The sequence below is a fragment of the Diuraphis noxia genome, unplaced genomic scaffold (assembly GCF_037042655.1).
Source record: "Diuraphis noxia isolate RWA-SAM2 unplaced genomic scaffold, SU_Dnox_SAM2 contig0003, whole genome shotgun sequence".
Classification (NCBI taxonomy): domain Eukaryota; kingdom Metazoa; phylum Arthropoda; class Insecta; order Hemiptera; family Aphididae; genus Diuraphis; species Diuraphis noxia.
The window spans coordinates 28,507,643-28,527,625 of record NW_028301713.1 but is presented as its reverse complement, the minus strand read 5'-3'; positions in this window follow the sequence as shown (position 1 = coordinate 28,527,625).

Sequence of the window (19,983 nt, the reverse complement as noted above, 5' to 3'; positions counted from 1 at the left end):
ATCATATATATTATGATGCCCGGGAAACCCACCGCAGTAGCCTCGGGGAGCGTCGGATAAAAATATATACGCGATGTATATAATATTATTGGCTCGAACGATGCAGGATTTTAGTCATCGTCGTTCGCCCCTGTGCAACACACACACACACACACACACACAAAATAATAAAAATAATAATAATACAAAATAATGATAATGGGTGCGAGGTGAAGACGCGCGCGCACACACAACACGACCTGGTGCAATTTGTATGCGAATGTGTGTGTGTGTGTGTGTGTAGTTTGGCAGCAAGGAGCAGGACGAGTGGTGTGTGGCTTTTATTCCAGTTCAATTTATCAAATTACATCGAACGAGTAACACACACGCTGTATATACAGCGCACGTCATATACACAATACCAGAATCCCGCGGGTCGACGAACGTTTTAATCGGAATGAAAGCTTATTTCGGGTTACTGCTGCTCCTGCAGCTTATAATAATAATATAGGCGTACGACTATACACTGCAACTGCCGCGCACATTATATTATTATGATTACAGTGATAAACGGTCGACGGCCGTCATCATATTATAATATAAAGCGTTTCGAACGGGCATCGTTGTTGTTTTGTGTACATTATATACATATCCAACTACGTCATGTCTAATATTATTATTATCCGATTTTTTTGTTGTTTTTAAATAACGTCAAAATGCTTTGGGGATACCGCGACGTGGACAAACAATAATAATAATACAGTGAGTTCCGCTTAATTGTGTGATCACTGGTTTATAGGTGAGTTGATTCTCGAGACCTATTTTATGTACGAATTGATTCCCGAATCATTAAGAGGTAGGTACTAGGTATATGAGTTGATTCCCAATTGTTGAACATCAATTATCAATAGATTGCACGAGTAAAGAATTATACGACAATAAAAAGTTCGATCGTCACACCCAACTCACCCAACTATACGTCCACTGAGACCACGCGCGAATTTACGAAAAAAAAAAATCATTACACGTCGCACTAAATGTTTTTAATACATATTTTACTAATATTTTTTTTTGTTTTAAATATAATTTTTTTGATTAGATAAAGTTGATCAGTCGTTAAAAAGATTTTAAAATTTTAAATTCAAAATCATTAAAATAAGTATTTGTTAAAATCTAATAAAAAAAAAAAAAATAATAATAATAAATTACGTTACATTATAGTATATTATATTATTCTTACACGTTTACACAAGTTACACTAACGCAGAGGAATTTGCAGTTTCACAGTTATGTTTTGTATATTCCCAACACTAATATTAATATAATTGTGGACTTGAATAATTCATTTTGAAAATTCGTGTTGGAATGTATACTAGTGTTGTACACGTTTTAATACAAATAAAAAACAAAATTTTTTTATGCAACTAGTAGGATGTTAATGTGCTGTAGTTTTTCATTAGCCCAATTGCATTTTGTCCCGGAGCCATCGCTGCAAGTATTACGGTAAAACGAAAAACGTAGTAATTATTATTGTTGAATAATAGATATAACAACTATATTAGGTCTATGATTTATTCGAGTTCGACTGAATGTGAAAATTGTTGAGTGCTCGCACTTACCATACCACTTTCATAAGCCATAGCCTGATGCAATAGTATTAAAATTGTGTGGCATAAGTTTTATATTATGTGCATTGTGCCATAAGCACTTAGCTATTGTTGTTATATTCAGTATATTTTTTAAGGAATTTTCACTGGGTGATCAAAAATAAACATTAAATTATAAAATGATAGAATTATTTCGTGCTCGCTCCCTTATAATTATTAAAAATAAATATTAATTCTAGGAAGTATAAAAGTAAATGGTAAAAGTTAATAAAAATGAGTAATAATTTATTTAAAATAAGAGGTACTTTCTGAGAAGATAATATAATATTTATTCATTACTTTATTTTATTTTTTTACACAGGTAGAATAAGAACTCTTCTTTTAAAAATCGTGTGTCATGTAGCCTGTAAAAATACAGTCAAGTATGATTAAGTACACAAATATTTTTTAATAGGCATTTGTGCCGCTAGCTCAAAAACTAGCTTAAAAAAATATTCACAGAATGTCATATTTCCTGATTTTCCCAAAGTATACGTATATATATAAAGTTATCAAACGGTTGATGACGAGAATTTAACTGTATACACCTAAGGATTAAAATTGCAATATAATATAGAAACAATAAAAATTAATTATATAAGAGTATATAAGAGGTCTCACAAGTCAAATATTGTTTTTTTGCAATGATGTTTTATTGATTTCATTTTAAGTGATGAAATATTTTTGTTTTATTCGACAAAGTTGAAAAAACTTTGACGGAATTACTTAAAAAATAAATAAATAAAGGTAGATGGGAGTTGAGTGGATGGGAAAGAATGAGAAAAAGAATGAAACCTCCAATCGTCTGAAGTGTTTATAAAAGTTTCCACGACAAAAGAAAAGAAGGCAGACGGTAAATAATAATAATAATAATACCTAATAAAAATGAAGACGTTTTAAAATACATTTTCTTGGAATTATCGTAATTGGTTTTTTAGTTGACAATACTCTAACCGGGTAGGTGTTAAATACGTCTCCGATAACAAACACATCCCCTTTGGCACATTTTGTTCAATCTTTTATCCCCGCCGTATTGTTCTTGGGAACGCGTTCGTCGTAATTCTAGACGAGTTTTTTTTTCGGAAAACTTAACACTCGCTTCTGGCCGTGTTTAAAACTGGTATGAGACTTATGTTTCGTATTTTTTTTTTTTTTCATTATTATTATTATTATTGTTGTTGTTATTATATTATTATTATTTTCCTCATTCTACTGCGTTGGTGCGCTCTCATTGTCATTGATTTGTTTGTGTTTATCCTACGGGGGACTGCATTATAGTAGTTGCGACGTATGTTTAAAATTGAATCATGTTCGATCGCCGCCCTCGTACTATCCAGCTCGTTTAATCCTTGTTTCGAGTTACGGCTAATCCCCGCCTCGTCTCTTCGGTGTGTTTGAATAGCCCACACACCCGACATCATTAAACGATAATAGGCGCTGCGCGTTTAATAGAGTTGGGTCGTTAAATATTATAGACTGTTATAATAATATTACTGTTGTAATAATATTAATATAATCACTTGCCATCGTCGGATTGACAGTTTAAGAGCCAAAACTCGGCAAACGGGGCGATTACGTTTCGTATGGATATTGGATATATAATACAATGTGCCTATCTACCTTATAATGTTTAAAATATATTATTATAATATTAAATACTATATAAATGCTACACATATTTTATACCCAAAGTAATATTATATATTTTAGAATATTTATTTACCTATTTTATACAAGACGCGGTAGCAAAAACATACGATTAGGTAATGATGAGTATCCCGCAGTATTGTAAAATATTTATTTATCTACCTATATCTATCTAACATCATGTCTAAAAAAACAAACACATAATTGGCACTTGGATTCTATATTTATCATAAAATACAACGTCGATTTGATATATCGTATATTCTTCGTTCTTTGAAATAGACAATATATAGGTAGCCAACGAGTTTTCGATTTTTTAAAACAATAAACTGTGACGACGTATAAAACGAATCCTTTCAATCAAAACTCGTGCCATCCGATCAAATTAATAATAATACAATATTTTGAAATCAATATCGTTTTTCCGTCAGTGAGTACTTTATTGTATTTTGTTTGCAAACCATTTGTAGGACATCTGTAGTACCTGTATTGTCATATTAAATTGTTATAACTTTGTGTAGTTTTCTATAAACCCTTGGTCAGCACTCTTTACTAAAAGACGTCATGATGTCATAACCAACAGACTTCGAATTGGGCACACGTGACTTACTTATAGCTTCCTCGTGAGACGTGAAGATAACTCTGCCCATTGATTTACCTGCGGGAAAGGTCTAACTGCCAAACACATTCTCCTACACTGCCCTAACTATGCCGATACCAGAACATCTCTAAAAATTTCGGATCAACTATATGGAAGCACTTGCAGGACTCATTCTTGAAAACTGCAGCAACATCATAATAACATTTCTACAAGGAACTAAACTTTATAACTTTATATAATTTTACTGTCTTATTTTTCGTTTTCTATCCTTCTCTTACTTGTATAATACCCACTCTTAATAATTTAAATTAAATATAATTTAATAATATATTTTTAATAATGTAAACCAATTGACTCGTTATTTTTACGGTGAAACGTTTCATTTTACCGATAAATATTGACGTCTGAAATATATTTATTTTTTTCCAGGTAAACTTTGGTGTCTATAATAAGTACCTCCTCACACTGCTCCACCACACTACTCAGGTCACATAAGCTTTAAATACACACAATATATAAATTGTAAATTTACTTTCTTATCGATTTTTATACAGGTTATGAAATTCCCAGAAAAATATTCTGCCTCTGAATAGACGTATATGTTATATATAATGGATTTATGGTATGAATAAGATAAATGCTTTCGTTCTGAAATGATGTAAAAACCTATAAAAGTGTTTTGAGTATAATAAATTTTTTTTGATGCGGTTTTTCCTTTTTCAAGAGCAGAGAAAGGTGGATACAATTGGATATCCTATTGATTAAAGTTTACATGTTTGATGTTTTTAGGAATACAGGCAACAGGCAACGGATTAGTGAAATTATAATAAATTTCATTCTGTTAGGATTTTTCCAGAAGACATAATATATCGTGACGTGTGGTATACTGGTATTACTTTGATCACGGGTGGGATTTTGTGTCGTGTATTATAATAGTGGCTGATATTGTGAGATTGGACAAAACAAAAAATGTATTACACACACTTAACACACAGCTATATACTTGATGAGTAAAGAAGATCCTCCACTATGTGACTCATGCAGCGTATTTTTAACTATCAACCACATCATCACTAAATATAAAAAATACAACCAGTATCGAAATCAATTTCACATCTCTGAACAAATCTGTGAAGCACTTGGACCAAACCCACAGGACGTAAAAAACTTAATTTTATTCTTAAAAAAAAAAACAGAATTGTACAATTTAATGTAATATAAAAAATGTGAATACTTAAAATAATAACAATGTAACCAAAAAAAAAAAATTATTTTACTAATGGCCTAGTTGTCGATGTAATTTAGATCAATAAAAACCAAAAATATGTATTATCTGAGGAAGTTATGCTTGCAAAAAATGTTACCATACATATTATGTTTTTGGTATAATTTTTTTTATTCTTAATAGATTTTGTCGAGGCAGATTTCGATGTCATACAAACACAATTCAACAATAAAACCGAAAAAAAAATATTAAATTACTAAGAAAACTGTAGCATGCTTATGTATATTTTTTCACTGCACTGTATTCCTCAAAGAGGAAAAATATCCAGTAGCATTCTAGACTTATTTTTTATTGTAACGATGATGAAAATAAATAATTTTGAGAGAATAATTTTGAATTGATTGACCCCTTTCAATAGAGTGTGTTAAATTAGGAAATATATACATTTTTTTAATATTCACTCTGAATACACCGCGTATATACGATGGACGCGTAAAACATTTACAATAACACAAGTACCTACCGATTTTTTTTCTGAAATAGATACAAATCGATTTACGGTTTTTATTGTTATTAATATTTTACACTTATATATATATATATTAATTTCAACCGGTTCAATTACCAACGGTTGACCCCAAAACTAGTGTTTCCAGTTACTTTGTTGTGCTAGTGTTCCTATAAAATATGTACGACCCTCCACAAACCGTTCCATCCATCTGTAAACAGATGGATAGGACGGTCTTTAAATAAATAGATATATAATATTATGTACATTAAATACACTTATACGCGGCGGGTATATACATTGTACGCCGACCGAAAAGAGGCAAATAGGCACTTACACACGTCGTATATACCCACACACACACGCGCGCGCGGGCGCGTATATATACAATGTATTATATTATATAAAGAGGACTATAGTTTGTCAGATGCTAAAACCTGATAACCCGTAGAAGGGCGCTCGTGTATATTTAAAGGGGCAGTGAAGCCATGTGCCCTATTCGCGTGTGTGTGCGTATTTGGTTTATAGATTTACAAGCAATTACATAATTCATTGTTTACATTCGGTAGTCACATACACGGGAGGAGGAGTTCATTTCCTGTTTAATTATATCGTCTGCGATGCCGATGTTATTTTTTTTTTACGAAAATAATAATAATAAAAATAAAAACCTCACCCTTATACTTTACACCGGTCATTAGTCATTTCCTACGTTAATTAATTAACATTTTTTTGTTTTTTTTTTTTTTTTCCATAGGCTCGTTGAATTATTAGCAGTCCATTTAAGCTCGTGTCGGGAAATTAAGATAAAAAAAATTCGTAAACGCACGAGACCCCTAACCGTGTAATTTATTTGACCGCGACATTTGGCCGACAAAATGTAATAATATAATATCTACACGATATTATTTTTGTATAAATATTTTATATAGAAACTCATACCGGCTCTGCGAGCGGGCATCTTCAATATACGATTTCTGACTGGTTTATACGACGTTTTCAGTAAATCTATCTAGCTAGGTATAACGGCGGAGTACGGTTGCACGCGTTTTACCTTTTTAGGTATACGATTGCGCGCAGTGCCAGAATAACAAAAGACAACATTTTAATTACTCAAAGGCGTACGATTGCGCGTGAAATTGGGTGCGACGTTGCCAAATGAATTACGTGAATAATAAAAATACAAAAAGTTAATAATATTAAAAAAATTTTATTTAAAAAAAAATTAAAAAATTAACGTAAATAATAAAAAATAAAAAAAGTTAATAATATCAAAAAAAAAAATAATACAAAATAAAGAAATTTAATAATTGAAAAAATATAATACTCGTAGGTTAGGTTAAAAATTAATAAATTAAAAAAAAGCGGGTAAGTCGTGGATGTCGCTCTGCTGTACAGTAGGTTACTGTAATGGATGGGATTAAATTTGAATGCAATGATAGGTATCATTGTATACGAAAAACGATTCTGAACGGAGATGATTTGTCAGTCTAGGATATATTATATTTAAATATTGTCATATATTCTATTTTGAAACAAATATTTTATTTTTCAATTAAGACGCATTTTGCATAAGGCACGGTTAATTAATTAGTGTAGTTATCATAATTCATAATACCTTATATTATCATAGATATACGAATACCTGGTTTGAGGATAAATCGTTATCATTACGCGATTTCATAAAAATTTAAAACTCAAACGCTCAAAACATTTTTCCTATAATGACACTTCAAATTTTCTCTATAGCTATTTGAAGCAAAACTTATGGAAAACTTGGTGTTAAATTGTATAACCTTAGATATAAATACAAACAATATTATGAATTTTGAACTACAAAATAATTTGCAAATATTCATGGTTTTGACGAATTTTTGTCAATATTTGAAATTCAAATGCTAATAAAAATTTAATTTGAATTTCCGATGGACATTTTTTTTGTGATAAAGATTGAAAAACTTATAAGGAGCCTTGTATTAAATTTTCAAATCTTAGGTATAAAAGGAAAATTTTTTATGAATTTATAGAATAAAATAATTTACGAATTTTCGTGATTTTTACGTATGTTGTCAAAATTAAAATTTGAATGCATGTAAAAAAAAATGTAGCTATATATTTCTTTTATTTTTCAACTGATATTGCAAAAGTATATTATGAGCCTTGTATTAAATTCTCAAATCTTAGAATTAAAAAGAAAAACTTTTATGAATTTCGATCTAACATAATTTGAACATTGCCGTAATTTTTATGTATTTGGTCAAAATTTGAACTGTAAAATCTTATAAAAAAAAATTGTGACAATATATTTCTTTTAGTTTTCAACTGCAATTGTAAAAATATGATAGGAGCCTTGTATTAAATTTTCAAATCTTAGATCAAAAAAGAAAAATTTTTATGAATTTCTATCTAAGATAATTTGAACATTGCCGTAATTTTTACGTATTAAGTCAATATTTGAACTTCAAATGCTAATAAAAAAAAATTGTGCCTATGTATTTTTATAATTTTTTGATTACTATAAGAATAACTTATGAGGAACTTTGTATTCAATTTTCAAGTATTTTGATAGGGCCAAAAAAATTTTATCGACCCTTCCAAAAAAATTTTCAGAAATATTGAAAATTTCAGTTGTCTATAAATATCTCAAAAAAAGTCAAAATATTTTGAAAATTAAATCATGTAAAGAAAATGCCAATCTTAATAACTGGTAAAATTTTCAAGTATCTAGGACTCATACTTTTTGAATAATAACAAATATTTAAAATCGTTTCAGGATAAATCGTTATCGTTACGCTATTTCGTAAAAATTTAAAATTCAAACGCAATTAAAATTTTTCCTATAATGACGCTTCGAGTTTTCTCTATAGCTACTTGAAGTAAAACTTATGGACAACTTAGTGATGTATTCTTAATCTTTAGTTATAAACACAAAAAATTTTATGATTTTTCAGCTTCAAAATTACTTGCAAATTTTCACATTTTCGACAGATTTCGTAAAAATTTGAACTATAAAAGCTTATTAAAAAAAATTGTGACTTACGATTTTTAATTTTTTTTAGCTACAATAAGAAAAACTTATAAGGAACCTTGTATTAAATTTTCAAGTTTTTTTGGTTGTCCAACATTTTTTTACCGACACTTCAAAAAAAAATTCTCAAAAAAAGTGTAAATTTCAGTGGTCTATAAATAACTCAAAAAAAGTCAACAATTTTTGAAAATTAAACTGTATATAGAGAACACTAACATAAACATTTGGTGAAAATTTCAAGTATTTAAAGTGATTATTTTTTGAATTACAACCATATAAAAAAATCGATTTGGTCGAAAACTGATTTTGCGTAAAAATTCCCGTTTTTCTGTCATTTTTTTTTTGTTTTTCTCGATTTTTTTGAAAACTGTTGGAAAATGTTTACTTTTGACCTCTATAATGCACCAAGGATCTTCAATTTTACATCGGAAACCACCCCCAAAGTTTGAAATCGAAGCATTATTTCGACTAGTTATGTTGTACACAGACACAAAAAAAAAAAAACAAAAAAAAAAAAAACACACATCATTGTAAAATCAATACATTCATCACTTCGTTCAGAATCTAAAATTAAAAAATCAAAAGGTACCGCTGATAAGGACCGCGCGCAATCGTATCGCGCCCAGGTATAACCTATCTAAATAATTATTATACTGATTACCGCGGAGTGCTGATGCGATATCGTATAGTCTCGCTAAAATATTATTATAATATTATTAAACGTATTTTGTACGATATTTGACTTTCAAGATTTCCAAAACAATTTGTGGACTAAGATTTTTCGAACGAAGTTAAGACGAAAGCGATCTTATAAGAGTTTTTGTTATATTCTATGTTTGAAAATATGAAAAATATCTTTCCAGACATCCTTTAACCCGTTGTAATTTATTATACTTTTGTTTTGAATAGATTAATTAAATCAAACTGCACGAAAACCAATTTTTTCTAAATTTCGAGAAATCGGATTTTTTGTATAATACGTTGATAATTGTCGAGAAAAAAACAGCATTTATAAATTATAAATACACGGTGTATTATTTGCATAATAATATAATATCTACTTCGAACTCCGATACCTGTGGTGACATTGCAGGTATTTTAGATTCAGAGCGGAGCGAGGAATATATTGGTTTTACAATGATGATTATTTCTTTTTTATTCGGTAAACACTTTTTCTTCCTCTAAACTTGTTTAAAAGTATCAAGTGTAGCATCTTTTCTGAAAGGTAATGTTCTTGAGCTGATTAAAGTACCCGGTTATTTTTTGATTTTCGAAACGGTACTCGAAATAAAAGTGGTTAAAGGAGAAAAACGTACGATTTCATGATTTTATAATATTAAATAATTACGGACGACTTTTTCTACCAGAAATATTGCTTCAAATGAAAAATGACAAGATATCTTTTATGTTGTATTTTGGATTTTGGATTTTGTTCCTTACAGTTCAAAGTTTTTGGTTAAAAACATTGGTAAAAACTTGAAATTTAGGTTGTTTACTTATATTAGCCTTACCTAGACATGGTAAAATTTTCAAAACATTTGAGCGGCTTTTTTATTATTAAACCTAAGATTTGAAAATGTTAAATAATCTATGATATATCCTAGAAAGATAAACCGTCTCCGCTCAGAATCGTTTTTCGTATACAATGATATAATATCATTGGATTCAAATTTGATTCCACCCATTACAGTAACCCACTTGTAACCTACTGTACAGCAAACCGACATCCACGCCCTTGCTTTTATTACACATAATAATATAGTCATATAGTAGGTTATTATAGACGTCAATTTAAAATAAATTAAATTAAAGGTATTGTTATCGTTATTTTTTTCCTAAATTATATTTCGTTAGTATATTCTTTGTTTTTACGTCATGAATTATATATAAAACATATGCCCAATATTTATTATACAGCAATAATCTGCTGTAATTGACACCGATGACTATTAATATACGCGTGCTGCGTATGTCGTATCCACCAAATTGCACCCCGAACACAATAAGTCAATTAGAAACGACGAAGTATCAAAATATGTACTACGGTGTAACTTCCATCAGTCGCAATAAAACGCATAAAACTGGTTTTGGTTATTTTTTTTTTACGCAACGAACAATTATTATTAATATATTGTCTCAACGGGCGAGACCGTTTTCGACCAAAAACGTACCCTTCCCTTTTCGGCCGATTCACTTTTCGACCAAATTTAAAAAAGACTGATTCCCTTTTCGGCCAAAATAAAAATGAATATAATATATGTAAAAAAAATATAATTGTTGCTACATAATATAGGTTTTTATAAGTTGCATAAAATGTTGTTAAATATAACAATACTCCTAAAACTACAATTCGTGACAAAATTATTTACAAAACGATATCAATTTTACACACACACTAAAAATTATCCCTATTATTTCATTTATTTGAACTTTGAAGGTTTTTCAAATCGAATTCAAATTTCTTGGTACTATTCAGTACCAACTTTTACTTTTAATAATTTGTCAAAATTATATAATTATATAATTGCCATAATTTTACAAAAAATTTTGTTTTTGGTCGTAAAGGGAATCAGTCTTTTTTAAATTTGGTCGAAAAGTGAATCGGCCGAAAAGGGAAGGCACGATTTTGGTCGAAAAGGGAAGGGTACGTTTTTGGTTGAAAACGGCTATGCCCGTCTCAACGTAAGGGCTGCGATCGATTTACGATTCGGCCGCATGTCAGAATGGATGGATTAGACGCATTAGATGGATATCTATGGAGTGTTTTTTTTTTTTACATAAAACAATAATAGTATTTCACCTAAGTATCATCACTGCCATCTCAAAAACGGCTTCATCGAAAGTGTATGGTATTGACTCATTTTGGATAACATTTATTTTATCATGCGTAATAGAATAATATAGACAATCGTCTCGCATGCAGATGGAAAAACTAAAATATATGATATAATATTTATTGAAATTTACAGAAAATCGTTGGGCGAAACAAACGTATTATTTAATTTCGTTGATTGGACAACTCAATGTGTTTTATGATTATTAGTATTTTTTGTTTAGCTCTGATACTAAATCCTGCAGTGCGGGTAGATTACTTTAATTATAATAATAATAATAAGATCTCGGCCGGCGAAAAAAAATACTTTTAGTGTGTTTTAATTACACGGGACTTAAAAGTAGCGAGTAGATAAAATATTTGATGAATTAATGCACGAAAAAAAAAAAGAAAAGAAAGAAAACCTTAATCACATAATTTTTCTCTTGTACACGATATATTATGAATTACGCTTTTAATGACCTGCAAAGGTTTAAATGAATGTCGAGTTGTTAAAAGTTCATATTTTTAATTACGATCATAATAATAATATCATATCATACTACCTATACGTTTGATAGTAATAAATATGCGAAGGGGCATTATTCACATTGGATTTAAGTGAGCTATTTAATTAATTATGATGCGGTTGAACGATCTCCTGTACTTCATATTTTGCTCGCGATTGCAAAATAATATTGTCAGTGTGACATTATTTTACGTTTAATACTTAAAAACGACTGAACGATGTTACTCGTATATTACTTGTTTATCCGGAACAATTACGTCATAATAGTTAAGTATATATGACGTGCGTGTCCTCAACCGTAATTAAATGATAATTGCATGTTAAAAATTCGATTGAAAAAATTTTGAATTTTTTTCATGTTAGGTCGGGGACACATTATTGCGTGTATATAGTTATTGTATTGTGTGCACGTGTTGTGGCCGTTCTATCTAATATTAATTAATAAAGTGATTGTTTTAAAGATAAACACTCGTGTACTCAAAGTGCAGCGTTATGTCAAATATATTTATTTATTTTTTTGTGTAATTTAAAGTCATATCTAAAATAAAACCAAATTTTTACTATTTTATATCGTTATTATTTTTTTGGTTTTGTACACGTAGTTTATTATATTATATACTATTTTCATTTCATATAGGTACCCAAACAATGTTATGCCATGGTTAAAAATAAAAATCGAATTCCTAACTGAAGTAGCTGCAATGTGATTAAGCTGCAGTAGATAAGTATATTTTTTTAATGTAAAAATTAATGTGTGCGTGAAAATGGCACTGCAGGTTACCCCACAAAATATTGTCACTGCACTATTTGTATCATAGAACAGTACTATTATACTATTCAGTCTAAACTAAAACTATTGTTCATGGCAAATTTTTTTTTCAAAACTATTTATCTGCGGAATAGAAGAAAACTCGTCGAAAACGAACGGTATGTACTCGTCGGCTCGCACATACGTATGGTACGTCATCATATTAATATTATACCAGTACGATTAGTTATTACCTACTTATTAATATAACCTATACAATATTACACAGCCCCTGACGTCGGGTAGCCGCCTCGGCCGTGTAGGTACCTATATACATACCTACCACAGAACAGTATATGCAGAGGGCCATTAACGGAATTACTGGCCAGAAACCCCTAATTTAAATCAATTACCGACAAAATGCGTCTTATCGGATCTACCCCCGAAACGCTCACGACATGGCGTGCGCCTCATCAATTATTTACGAACCTGCACCACTCTGTTGCGCATACATTACTCGGTAATTAATAAACTCGAAACATATTAGAGAAGACACCGGCGCGGTGGCTCGTGTTATTATTATTATTATCGTCATCTCCATCGTAATTATTGTTATTATTATTACTATTTTTTTTTTCATCCACACGCGTCGTAGGTTCCTATAATATTATTTACTGCAAGGTATACGTCATGGTGTACCTATACGGCTATATCCAGTATCCAAGGCAATATCCGGTGCCGCGGTAACGGGAGAGTTCTGACTGATTTCCGAATTCCATGTAAAATGTTTCGCGTGCACAGCCACCGGAAACGTATTATTTTGATTCTTGATTCGTGTATGATGCTGGATAAGATACTCAGGGGACGTTAGTGATTCGACGTCAAGGGTTTCGGCAACTGTGTTTTTGGCACCGTTTCAATATTATTTTACTGCACACAATATTATAATTTATAAGACGTATATAGGTACGATTGATTTTCTCGAAACTTCAAAATATTATAATTTAAAAAAAACTTATAATATCTTATACAGACAACAGTATAATAATACATTTTTCAAATCGTACGATATTTTATTTTACGTAATAATAGTCGATAGAGGTCTAATACTATATGAAGTTCGAAATGTCGGATGTATCACGATATGTCAAGTAAAACATTTAAATTATCTTCTAAAATCGCAACGTTAATAATATAATAGAAATATCCTTTAGGCTATAATAATAATAATAATAATAATGTAATTTATCTAAACATTTTCACGTAGTGAAATTATAATCACAGAGAAAATTAGTATCAAATTGGTTTAAATTTAAACTGTTTATCGCACAATTCATAAAATCGTTATAATATAACTGTTAGAACTTAAAATACATAATATCTATAAAGTTAAGGTTAATTATTGAACAGAATTTCGATAACAGAAATAACTAATAACGAAATGTCATTAAATATAATTTTTTATACTTAACCACTTATCTCTATTGCAGTTATACTATATCGCATATAAATATTAATGTGTAAAATGTATTGGTGCTATGTATAATATGATTACTTCTATAAATTATAATACAAATAATTATTGTCATATTAGAGACAGATCAAATGCATTATTTTTAAAAACACATTTTTAAATATAGTTTCTAATAAAAAAAAATTAAAACCCTTAAGATCATAAAATGAACTGCTTATGACATGCTATATTGTGATAATACCGAAGAAAAATATGAATAATCGTCGTAGGTATCATGCGTACAGGTAACCTGAATAACCCTATATTTAGATTTGTTTCATAATTTACTTTTCTATAATGTTATTTCACTAGGCACACATATAGTTTAAATATGTATAAGTAGACTATAAACTAACTTTCCACGAAAGGTATACAAGAACTGCATTATATAAATGATATAGGATATAAGAATGATAGAAAGCTTACGTTTTATATATTGATAAGTGCATCATGTATATGATAACTGATAAGTACCTATTCATTTGATCAAAATCGTCATCATTTTATTATTATAATATAATATATTTATTACCTGCTTATATGCATGGAAATTCTCGTCATCTACAGACTACAAACACCACATAGGTACATATACTCATGCGACAAACGTCGTGAGTATAGAGATCCCTTTTGTCCCATACTTGTATCTCGCATGATGTCCCGACGAAAGGTCCAAGTTACAATAAGTAAATAGGTGAACATAATATGTATTATATTGGACATGGTGACGTGAAGAAGGGAAGCTATCCTCCAATGAAAGAACCCTTTAGCCGTGTTTCGGCTAGATTTGACAAGACCTTATTTTAAACTAAAAGGTCACGGCACTAACGTCTTTTAAGACGGCGAGATGGGTCGTCGGGGATTATAACTGTATGTTGTCGAGCAATTAGTGGATTATGATGCAAAAGTAATTTTGAGTAGAACTTTTTACGGTGCGTTTTAACTACATTTTTAAATGATTGGATTTTTAGGTCTTTATGTAGGGTAAGATTTGAGACATACCAAAGACTGGAAGTGATTATGTGGAGGTAAATTTATTGGAAAGCTTCAATTGTGATGGTTTGGCACAGCCCCATATTCGAGCCCCGTATGACCAAATTTGTCTAAGCAATGACATGTAGATAAGAATTTGGTATGTAGAGGTAAAGTTTGAATTTTAATATAGGTCTTATAGTAAATAAAATCTAGAATTTAGAGTCTTTCTATTGGATTTTAGATGAGTCCCCCAGGTCAATTTTTTTTTAAATTTTTACCAATCATCATTAAATTTATATAAGAAATATCACATATTTAATTTTTTAATATATTAATAATTGGCATTTGTCCTAATATCCAATATTTCAATATTTTTCAGGTTAGGCTATATCTATTAAAGAAAAAAAAAATAAACCTTTAATGGTCGGATTTTGAATTTTGAAAAGGACTATCCATCATGCAAATTACAAGGAAAGGCATGAATTGAAATGTCCCTCATTTAAAAAAAAAAAATAATCTGGGCAGTACCGTGAAAGTAAACACATGAATAGTGGGTTTTACTTTTGTTATAGTTTTACTTTATGGTAAAGGTTAATAGACTTTTTGTGATGACAAGACAACACTCACATTAAAACATATACAACGTTCACTACGTTCTTGTCTGTAACGTAGGTATATAATATTATAATAGGAAGTAATAATACATTTACTTCCGATCGATAGACAAATCTGATCCGATTAATCCCAATCACGTTTCATTCGCGCCGATTTGGCACGTTATAATAATAATGCACTTACCCCGCAGCCGATTCGATGTAGGTCCATATACGGCGCAACAATAAATAATATAATATTATTACAATGTGGATATAGTGTAAAGCATTCAAAACATTGTAAAGAGCCCAACTCTTTCCGCTCTGCACGCCCTTTCCCACCGGCTTTTTTAGCTCTTTTAATTTCACGCTCGTATTGTCCGCGGGGCGGAATACGCGACAACCCGCGGCTTGTCCGCAGACGAGATAAATCATAAACAAAGTGCCGTACCGAAAAGGCGAAATCCCATTTCCGGGTATATTAAAATAACGACAGACGGGACTGGTTAATATTTAGCAGCTTGTGTATTACCGTCGTCATTATTGTTTGTAAAATGTTTATAGCGAACCACGATTGTAATAAATATTATTATTATGGTATGCTCATTACTCGCAGCAGACCTCATGACGACGACAACGAGCACCAATCAACGCGCGCTGCACATTCATCTTAATATTATAATAAGCACCATAACAAAACTGTATTATAATATCATCCGTTTTTGGCGTTAGTATAATAATAACATCGGAACGCCGCAATGATGGCATTTCATGACGTGTATATAATAATAATAATAATAATAATAACATTATCGTAATATAATAATATACGCCTAATAGTATGGTGTGTGTATGCCTAAACGTGTGGCGGCGAGGGGGAGCGCGTTTGGTCAATTAGGAAATGTTTAATGATAGAATCGGTCGGCAAACAGCGGCGGAGGTGGTCTGCACAATCTGCACACACACACACACTGCAGAATTTACATTTTACACAATATAGGACGTACCACGAGGGGATGATGACGATGATGATGGTTATATGTACATCGGGTAAAACGCGATGAAGAGAGCGAAGTAGCGTTTATTATACATCATATATAAAGAGCGTGTGTACCGTCGAGAGGGAGCGAACACAAAAAGAGACTTGGCTCGAAACCAACCCTGCCCCTAGGCAGTCGCCGTACGCATTATATACATACTTGGTACGTCAAGCCCTCGGGGTATACAGCAAAATTAAAAAAATAAAATAAAATAAAATACACACTCACACACGCGCGGCGATCGACCCTTCCGGCCGTTTGTTCATTACCCGGTCCTTCGTTGTCGTTTAGGTGGTGTGTGTGTGCGGTACCCGACTCAAGTTAAAAATTAGTTGAAATTTGAAGCCTTTTTTTTTGTTGTTGACAAAACGGTATATTATTGTCGTACACACTGTGTATACGCATTAATATCCTCGTTGCGACGAACACTCTCTGTATAAACGCCATTTCGGCAAGACTCGGTATACTTAGTGAAATTAATATCGCTGTTTCCTAAAAAATCTGACGTCCGTTATTTAGTGGTGTTAATAGTTATGGTGGTTTCATTGTAATAATTGATTTTGGCAGGTCAACCTCCACATCAGTGGCCTATTGTACAGGGGAAAAGCGGGGGGGAGGGCGATAAGGTAGATTTCTCCACCCTCTCACACAAATTTGGAGTTAGAAACTCTTCAAAAAGTTGCATCAAAAATTAATTTCAAAAATCATAGCTCTCTTATTGTTTCTATAGAACGTGCAGGTTCCGTAGGTGACGTTGAGCTATTTTAATAAATCATATTTTATTGTTTATTATTATTTATTATATTGTATATTAATATCGTGTTATAAATTGAATACAATTGAAACACGTCATACATTAGTTTCATTTAAAGAAAAAAAAAACTGTCAATATTTTAGCGTCTTATTTGTATTGCTCACTTGAACGTCAAATAATTTATTTTCCGTAATTGCCAAAAGTTAAGATTCTCGTATGTGTGTATAATATCAATTAATTTTTGTCTTATGATGTCGATATTAAACAATATGGTATTGGTACCTACCTTTTTTTCCTACTGATTTTATAAACCACTGCATGTGGTAACCACGTGAGCATTATTACTTCCTCTCAAACGTACATAACATCGTTTGAACATTTACATTGATGCTGGTAACTATTTGTAGGACTCCAAAAGTGTATGGGGGGGGGGGAGAGGGGCTTTTGGCCTTGGGTTCAGGGTTTCCACTATTTTAGTGGTCTGTTGAAATAAATTTGTAATTTTGATAGGATACTTATTTTATATCAAATAATATTTTAAATCGTTTTGTACAGGTGACCTTGATGGGAGGGGATCTGGATACCTGTTATTTATGAAATATAAATAATACAAAGATTCGATCGATACACACCATAATAATATTACGTTAATTTATTTATTATCGTGGTCGGCGTTGCAAACGGTGATAGCGTTTTTCGTTTTTGATTTCAACAAACTGTCAAGCCTTTTAATACCCATAATAATAGCCACCACATGACAATCGCCATTGAGCGGAACTCGCAGTGTATACATTATATTATAATAATAATAATAAATATTATTGTATACGTTTGTATATTATATTTTGTTTGTTTCATTTTCGCACTACGTTTTTATTCATTATTTTTTTTACATGTATAAATATATATATATAATATACTTGGAATATTATATATCAAGCACAATACAAACCCGGCGATTTTCTTGTCCGCCCACTATGTGTTGTTACTATTGTATTGTATTTTTCACTTACAGCGTGTAGCCGGTGTTCACTGCAGTGGTTCACCCCGTGGACGTCGTCGGCCAGAAAGCTGAGTAAAAAAAAAAAAAAAAAAAAATTCAAGGGAGTATAATAATAATATTATATTATTGTATATCTACATTTGTTTGTGTGTACGTGTGCGAAAAAAAGAGTTCGTTTGATCGGCTCGTTGTTTATTTCCACACCACACACGCTGCTGCTGCAGTAGCACCGGCTCCTCAAAAAACAGGAAATAATTAAATATTATTCACTCTGACGGCGGCGGGTTGTTATTATCTCGGTTGGCGCGACGTGGTACGGTGCGGACTATAATATAATATTAACACTGAAAAAAAGTTATAACGATACGCCGAAACAACATAACGTCGAATAAAAAAATAATACGAAAAACTACCGCACCCCCATTGTGCGCTTCGGCTCGCTATGTACAATAATATTATATATTATTATCCGACGCCTATTTTACTCGCCTCTCTCCGAACACTCCAGCTTCGCGGCGGCACAGCGGCGGCTATTACTCGGTTCGAGCTAGATGCGATTTATTAAATAATGACGGCCAAACCTGACCAAATAGGTACAATATTATACTATTATACTCTCTCTCTCTCTCTCTCTCTGACACACTGCAGGCTGTACCAACTATATATTATGATTGTATAATATATGGACGTACGACAACAATAACGACGTGACAATTATGATAATATAATAACGTTTTCCATTGTAGCGCGACACCCCACACACTTCCGACGCTGACCAACGTGGTGCGATGCTGTATGAACTTGAAGCTCATAAATTATGTTACTATATTATTACGTGTTATATGATGCCAAAAAAAAAAAAAAAATAATATTATTATGATACGCACAATTCACGGCACAAAAGTTATACTCAAAATAAACAAACCGCATGCACTTGGTATATTTTCTCGATTAATCACAAATGCCTCTCGAAATTTTATGACGCAAATCAAATTTTACAAGCAGACTTGCAGGATGTAATATTTAAATGAAAACAAATTATTGCAGAAAAACTTACGAAATATTGTCTCTTATTGATTTTGAAGTCTTTAACTGATCTCCTTGCAGACGACATTCATAAGAAAAAATTATTTCGAACTGGTGAAAAAATGAAAGGATGAGACCTACCGACCACTTAGTTAATGCTTCCCACGTGATCCTTTCAAGCCAAGACCCCACAAGAGCGTGGAGTATCAACAGTATGAACTGCTTTTCCAAGTCAAGTATACTTTCTATATAATTATGTGAAACCTTTTTTCTTAACATTGTTTACGCTTATTATATACCAAATTTATTAAAATTGTGTAAGCCTAATTATATACACTTATTCATTCAAGTTGTCT